The sequence below is a fragment of the Morone saxatilis genome, unplaced genomic scaffold (genome assembly GCF_004916995.1).
Source record: "Morone saxatilis isolate NCDOM2014 unplaced genomic scaffold, NCSU_SB_2.0 Contig24, whole genome shotgun sequence".
Lineage (NCBI taxonomy): Eukaryota > Metazoa > Chordata > Actinopteri > Moronidae > Morone > Morone saxatilis.
In genome coordinates this window covers 9,619,332-9,626,675 of record NW_023339807.1, presented here as the reverse complement: position 1 = coordinate 9,626,675, position 7,344 = coordinate 9,619,332, and positions in this window count along the sequence as shown.

Sequence of the window (7,344 nt, the reverse complement as noted above, 5' to 3'; positions counted from 1 at the left end):
ATTAGGGGCAGAATATGTGAGCTCTGTTTAAGTAGTTACTGAATCACCATATTGGATCTGACTGTCTAACAATCACTGATATGAAAATATACTATTCTCCCGGTAGGGAACGAGGAGTGTGTGAGATACAGGAGTGAATTCCTCCCGTAGTCTCTCTACAATCCTTGTCCTCATTCCTCCCCCTCCCTCCGTCTCGCTGCTCTTCTTCCATGATTCCCGCCACCTACTTTTCTTTTATGCATTTCTCAACCCTCGTGCCCTCTCCTGTTCGTTCGACAGACTTGAGTCAGAGAGCAAGAGATAGCTTTACTATTTTATGAAGGTGTGAGGTTTCTTGGCAGTGCCAGAGTTTTTCTGTGTCCGACAAAGTCCGCTTGCTCGTGAGAAGGTACCGTGAGACTGAAGTCACACGTTCAAAATAGAGCATACATGTGTAATACAAATCTGAGGCCAAAAATACCTGCCTTTAAAAATTATAGATTATTTATCTAATTAGCATTTTGATTTTTGCAATCTATACTTTGGAATTGCCCCAAATAGAAAATATTATAAGAGGTGAAAACATCTATAATGACCCACTTTTTTGCATGTGGTTATATAGCTCAAGGATTTTCTTTTTAAAACACATACACACACACACATATATATAATATTTCCTGAGAACTATAGAGTGGGTTTGGACAAAAATATCTAGCACTAAAAGGAGAGACATACAATACAATATGTGTCCTTAATTCTGTAATTGCTGTCCTCTCTCTTTGTGTGCTTTAGTCATGTGGTTTCTTGGAGTTAAAACAGAGCAGCAATAAAACCAAAAGAAATCACTTCCTGATGCAGCATAGTCATCTTTCTCTGTGTATCAAAGACTAATTTTGTGGGAGTACCCCTGCCTACATCCCATCCCTCCCCAGTCGTGTGTGGCTTTTGGTTCACTGGAGGTCAGGACGATCATTCACCCCAAGGCCTGAGGGCGCCCATATACTCTCCCCTTTATGACCACATAAAGAAAGCCAAGTGCTCAGGCGTGCCTGATTAGCTGCCCTAATATGCTATTTGTGACTAATTTCAGAGGCTCTCAGTCACAGGTGATGGTCCCAAGCTGTAAATCTAATTCGGCCAAGCTTTGACAGTGCATGTGTGTGTGTGTGCATGAGTGTGTGCGTGGGTGTGTGTGTCCTCTCCCTCAGGATGCACTAGTAAGTCCCGTGGTGAATATGCAAAGGCCATTTAGGTGAAAGGCAGGACATAAAAGTAATGGATGGTAGATGAAGCCATCTCAAGCTGACAAGACCACTTGCGCCTATGCGGAGAGGAAGTGTGAGTGTGGGTGTGTGTGTGCGTACCTAGGTGTGTGTGTGTTCATATGTAAAAAATGCACGGGACTAGAGTAGTTTTGTTTTAGCACAATCATTACTCTTTGCCTCAAGCACTGATACACTTTTACTGCAAAAATTTTGTGGTGTTACATTTGTACATTTTATGCGCTATACTGATTAACTAGTTCACACGATGCAAATTAGAATAGTTTAAAATAGTTAATGAGTGTCTTTTGGCTGTATCAGAGTGGAACAAACTGTTTTACACAAAGAGCAAGGGATTTTGTTTCAGTTGTTTGAGTTTTGTTTTTTTTTCTTTAAAATTATTTTGCAAAGACATAATGTTTTGGTACATATGTACAATCATTTATTTATGTTAAAATGTGATTTATAATTATTTTTTATTTTAAAAAAGTAAGTTAGTAATATGTTCTGAGAATTTAATGAAAATGCACATTTGAAGAAGGCTGTTGATAGTTAACAGACCTTCACTCTTGCTGTTCCTGTGTCAATACTTTAAGTCCTCATAATGTGACAACAGTTCCCTGTTTGAGCTGTTTTCCTATTATCCCCTGACCGCTGCTTTTCTGACCCCATGGTGGAGTTTTGACAGCATAAAAGAGGAGAGGGGGGACGAGCAAAGCAATGCTGTGGAAGTGCTTGCTGTGTGTGTGTCTGTTTGTGTGAGCGAAATAGAGAGGGAGAGAGAGAGTAGAGATAGTGTGTGTGTATGTATGTACACGGAGGAGAGAGAGGGACAGTGATAGTGTTTTTGAATGGATTCATAAGTGCATTTATGTGTAAGCGGGTGTCTGTGTGTACATGGCATGCGTGTATGTGTGCATGTGCTCCGGTGACCTCTGTGCTGGCTGTGCTGTGTCCTCCAAGCTGACAGAGTCCTCTCCTCCAGCTCCTCAGTGTTTAACACCCAGGGTCTGTTCCCAAATGGGCAGCCTCAAACACCCCCTGCTTAATACACACATACGCACACACTTCAGCAGCGTGAGGGCTCCCACTCTGCACCAGCTCCAGAGAGGTGAAAGCCATGGATGGGGGGGGGGGAGCTACACTCACCTCAAACCACAAAACCAAAAGGTTAACAGTTCTGCCAGATGTGGGGTCACCACCAGTAAGGAATCACATTATTTCTATATGAATAACAATGTACAGCCTTGAGACATTTGGACTTGTATTTATTCAGTAGAGCTGACAGAATATGGCACCCAAGACATTTCCCAGTGAATTGTTGTTATATGCAGCAACAGGACTGAGATATTTTTAAGACATTTGCATTTATGAGAAATCAATGACAATATATTGTGAGGTATTTTGGGTAAGGGCAATCACAGCACAGCTTTGTTAGTGGGGTTTTATTGGCGTTTTCTTTCAAAATTGCACATTATTAGTCAAATTTCCAAAATCTTACAATATTTTTTCAGGACCTTTTTCAAGCAAATCAACCACTAAGAGTATACAAGCAGTAATTCCATAAAAAAACAAAACTAATTACAATCAAAAATCTAATCATGACAATAAGCCAATAGATTCTATCATAAATAATTAACAAATAAGGTAGGTAAATCATGAATTTAAAAACTACGTACATTTCTTCATCTGTTACTTGCAAATTCTGTCCCTCACAGCCCTGGGAAACCTTGCCCAAGCAGGTCGTAAACAACCCAGTCTCACACAATTGAGCAGCCGAGGTTAAAGAATAGTCCAAATAATAAGATGCAAGCCTCCGAGTCTGGTAAATCAGTGTAAAAAACACTCTTCCCTGCAGCCAAAATACTTCAACCTCCTGTCCCTGTTTTGAAATCATAAACAGCCCACCGTCCCTCACCAATGGTAATGAAATGCAAAACAGTGTGTAAGAAAATATCAAAACCTGCCTCAGCTTTGCACCCCTTCATCCAAAACACTTTAGAAATGCAGGCAGTATCACGTAGCATAAACACAGATTCTGTCTGAGCCAAATTAGGGACATTAAAAATCACAGGCTGAGGACTTGCTAATTATTACACCCCCTTACAAACAGAGACAGTCAAGCTAAGCGGCGAGCCACTGGCTGACTCCCAATGTCACTTTCTCCGGGTAACAAATATCTAAAGGTCAAAGTGTGTACTTCAGGGGAATAGGGAAAAGCTCAACGGGTCTAAGTGTTGTGTGTCTGTGTGTGTATGTGTCTTTGAAGGAATCTAGCCTCTCATGTCCTCTAAGACTATGCTGCCACCTGCAGCTCTGGGTACGAACAAAGACACAAGGGCTGTTGAAGGGGATAACAGGCAGGATAGTAAGTCACATACTGTAAAAGTCAGAAACAATTGCCATGAAAATATAAACCTAATCTAAGGCTACAAACTTATTCAGATGACAGTTTCACAGACAACTGAAACAAGGAGTTGTGCATTATTTGTTGTACATACAATGAGGACTTGTAATACATTAATTGCTCTTGCAGGGTTATAAGTGAACAGATATTTAAAGAACATTGCTTGACTAAATATTTCCATGTGTGGTCAAGGGCATATTATAGGATTGTATTTTAAATATTTGCAAAGTTACACATTCTAAAATTTAAATCATGTAACAGATTTTATATTAAACATGGGTCTATTTAAATCACCATTCCAGTATAATTATAGTTATATTTTCACTAGATTATTTTACATAAGGAAAACACAGATGCCTACCTGTTGGGATTCATGCAGAGTGTCTTGGGTTCATTGTGAACTTCATGCAGTGAAATATCCCACCCCTGCTTATTGTTTCACAACCCATTTATTGTTGCAAAGGACAGGAAGATGTATGACCCTGCAGCAATTAAAATATTAGATATCAAAGTGTCGATGCCAGGGACTGTTATAGAAATGTGATAGTGAGCATGAGTAATGACGGCCCGCATGACTTGTCATAAATAAGAAAAATAAAAAAAATGAAGGGTGGGGGTGACCTCAAATGCAAGGATTCTGTATAAGAATATTCTGATGCCTAACAATGAGCACTGTATATATATATTTTTTTTTTGAGGAACTCTCTTTCACAAAGAGTGGTGAACTTTGGACTGACATTTGTACAGATGTGGTAAGGCTAGAAGCCACCCTGTAATTAAAGCACTCACCCTGGGAAAAAAGGTGTGATCTTCTGTCATATTTTGACAAGGCTCCGAGCACCGGGCAAAGCAATATAGTTACATGCTTGGTAGCAGCTGGAAGAAGAATGACTGTATGTTTGATTGCCTGATAGCCAGACTGTATCTCCAAGCTATTGTTTTGGTGATAGCGATCAAAGTTGTGTGCACATTATGTGTGTGTCTGGGTATGTATGTGTACTTTCATGTTGTATGAAAATGTATCAATACCTCTGTAGCTATGAAAAGTAGCATAGACATTTATCTTTTTTTATTAATTTATCATTTTGCTTAAGGAGGGATTTAAAAGAGTTTCATCATGAGATACATTCCAATTGTAAGATTATCATATCAGCATTGTCACCAAATCTCTCTTTAAGCCGATTAAATATTTTTTGACTTCACTTCACTGTCTTGTAGAAACCTGAGACAGACACCATATATGCTCTGTCAGAATCATTAAGTCAACATGCCATCAGGTTCAACTCAGAGTCTCTCCTCAGAATTTGAGAATGATACAGCCTGACGCGGCTTGAACTTTGCGTCTGCCAGGAGGGGCTATTCTCTGTCGGCTTCGCCATTCTCCCATGGCTTTAAATATTGTAGGCATCTTGGGGATGTGGAGACGCATTTGTCATCCTTGTTTGACAGGCTTGATGAAGGGGTTGTCTGTCAGTGTTTCACAAATCCGACCAGACCACAAGCCCGCGGGTGGCACATAGACAGTCACGAGCGGCGGGGAGTTCCCTCCCCTCCTGGCTCACAGGGTAATTGTGATAATACTTGAATGGAAAATTATAGAGGGGTGAGTTAAGGAGATACTTGAGTTAAATGCAGAGACTTGACACAGTGAGGATAGTGTGGGTGGTCTGAGATTGTGAGGGCAAGTTCTTACAGTTACAGTCAGCTGTGATAGTTGTAGCACTTACATGTACTGTGGTATTAAGTCTAATAAGCCAAACCATTTTTTCTTTCTTTGTGCACAACTACAGAGGTGTTGAAATTTGCTTGTGCTTTCAAATTAGGATCTGCATTGTTAAACCCGTATTGTTAAACCTGTCACTTATTTCATAATAAATTTAAACATTAAGTGTTTCAAAATTTAAGGTTATACCCTTTGGGATTTTGAGACTTTGCAGTCTCTCCTTTAAAAAGGACATTTTCCATAAAAAACTGAGATGATCCATCCCAGTCAGCAAATAACATAACAGTCCTATAAACTAACTTCAGCTGGGAAGACACAACAAACACTTTCTTTCTCTCCATTTCCCTCCCTCTCTCTGTCTCTGACATCAGGGTCAACCTAGCATATAATAGACAAACTTGGCAGTAATCTGGGGACTCTGAGAGAGGTCCGGGAGATTTATCAATCAACTGGCCACATTAAACGGATTTCCTAATGAAGTGAAGTCTTTACAGGGATTAATCCTCTACCACCTGCAAGGAGCCACCTGCTCGACTGCCATAATTGGCATGGATGGCACCGCCACCATCAGCAGAAAGAGGAGAGGCACAGAGAGAGAAAAAGAGGGAGTGAAAGCGAGAGAAAGGGGGAGAGAGACGACTGGGATGAACAGTGGGGGAGAGAGAGAGAGAAAGAGACGGACAGAGAGGAAACAAGTTGGAGAGAGGACAAAGAAGCTAGACATTGGGGTGTCAAACTCATGCAAATGATGACACTCAGTGTGTTGCAACGACACAACGAGGGAGGAAAATAAATAAAATATTTTTAAAAAAGGAGACGAGACAGCGCCAGGTCTCTTATGACATGGCGATGAGCATCCAACCCTTAGTTTGTGCCAGTCTTGCAGCATTCCAAGACCTTGACAGCAGCTCCTCGCTACATCTTCCAGCTGTGTCAAATCTGCCTATGTGCTAATGAACGTGTCAGCACCCCAATCGTGTCATTGCTGTGTGTGTTTCAATTCACCTCTGAGCGCTGAAATTCTACCCCAGGTGTACCAGCTTACACATTACATTCACCCGCAAGTATTTCTGCATGAATAATTACACAGTCCCAAACGTAAAGTTAGAATCTAGACCGGTGTCCTCATTATACTGCCTAACCAATCTTTTTGATTGTGTTGCTGATTGCTTTAACTTGACCAGGCTGACGCTGTGCATGCAAAATGGAAACACATTTATCAAGTCTGTGAGCAAAGAGTGAGCAATTTTTGTATTTTGTCTGACAATCACTTGATTGATTGCAGTAAGATTCAAATGAGACGCACAGGAAACAACATTGTAAAGTGGAGATTTTAGGGCCCAATTCAAGAAACTAACTTAGGTGATAAAATGAGAGTATCCAAATACTCAGCGTGTGACAAACAAGCAAGACATGCAGTTGTAAAAAGGGTTGAAATTTGCAGGAATAAATAAAGGATAAATATTCTTTTAGGAATTGGTATCAATCATGGCCAATCAAATTAACTCATCTAGCGGATACACTCTGCATCAAATATCTGCACTTTATATATATATTTGCTCAGTGCATATATACAGCACTCTAAATATGAATAGTGTACTGTGAAAGTCAAACTTTTTGGATGATAAAATAAAAACGCCTTTCGGTCCACCATCATATTTAACCAAAACAACTGCAACCATAGCCCCACCACACCGAGTTGTTTACTTCATTCTATGCAAATTTGAGGTGCTACTTTTAGGAGACATTGGAAAGAAAGTGATGACTCATGAAACTGATGCAACCCAGAGGGTTTGGGCCATGTACTTTTGAACCTTAGGGAGTTCAGTGATGTAGAGTGAGAAAAATGTGGAATGGTGCAGCATTTCTTTATTTTATTTTTTTATTTTTTTATTGAGGTATTTCATCTACTTCACCAGTGGTTCTTCAGGATGTCACCATCCACACTGTTGTACTCTGAACAATTTGCACTG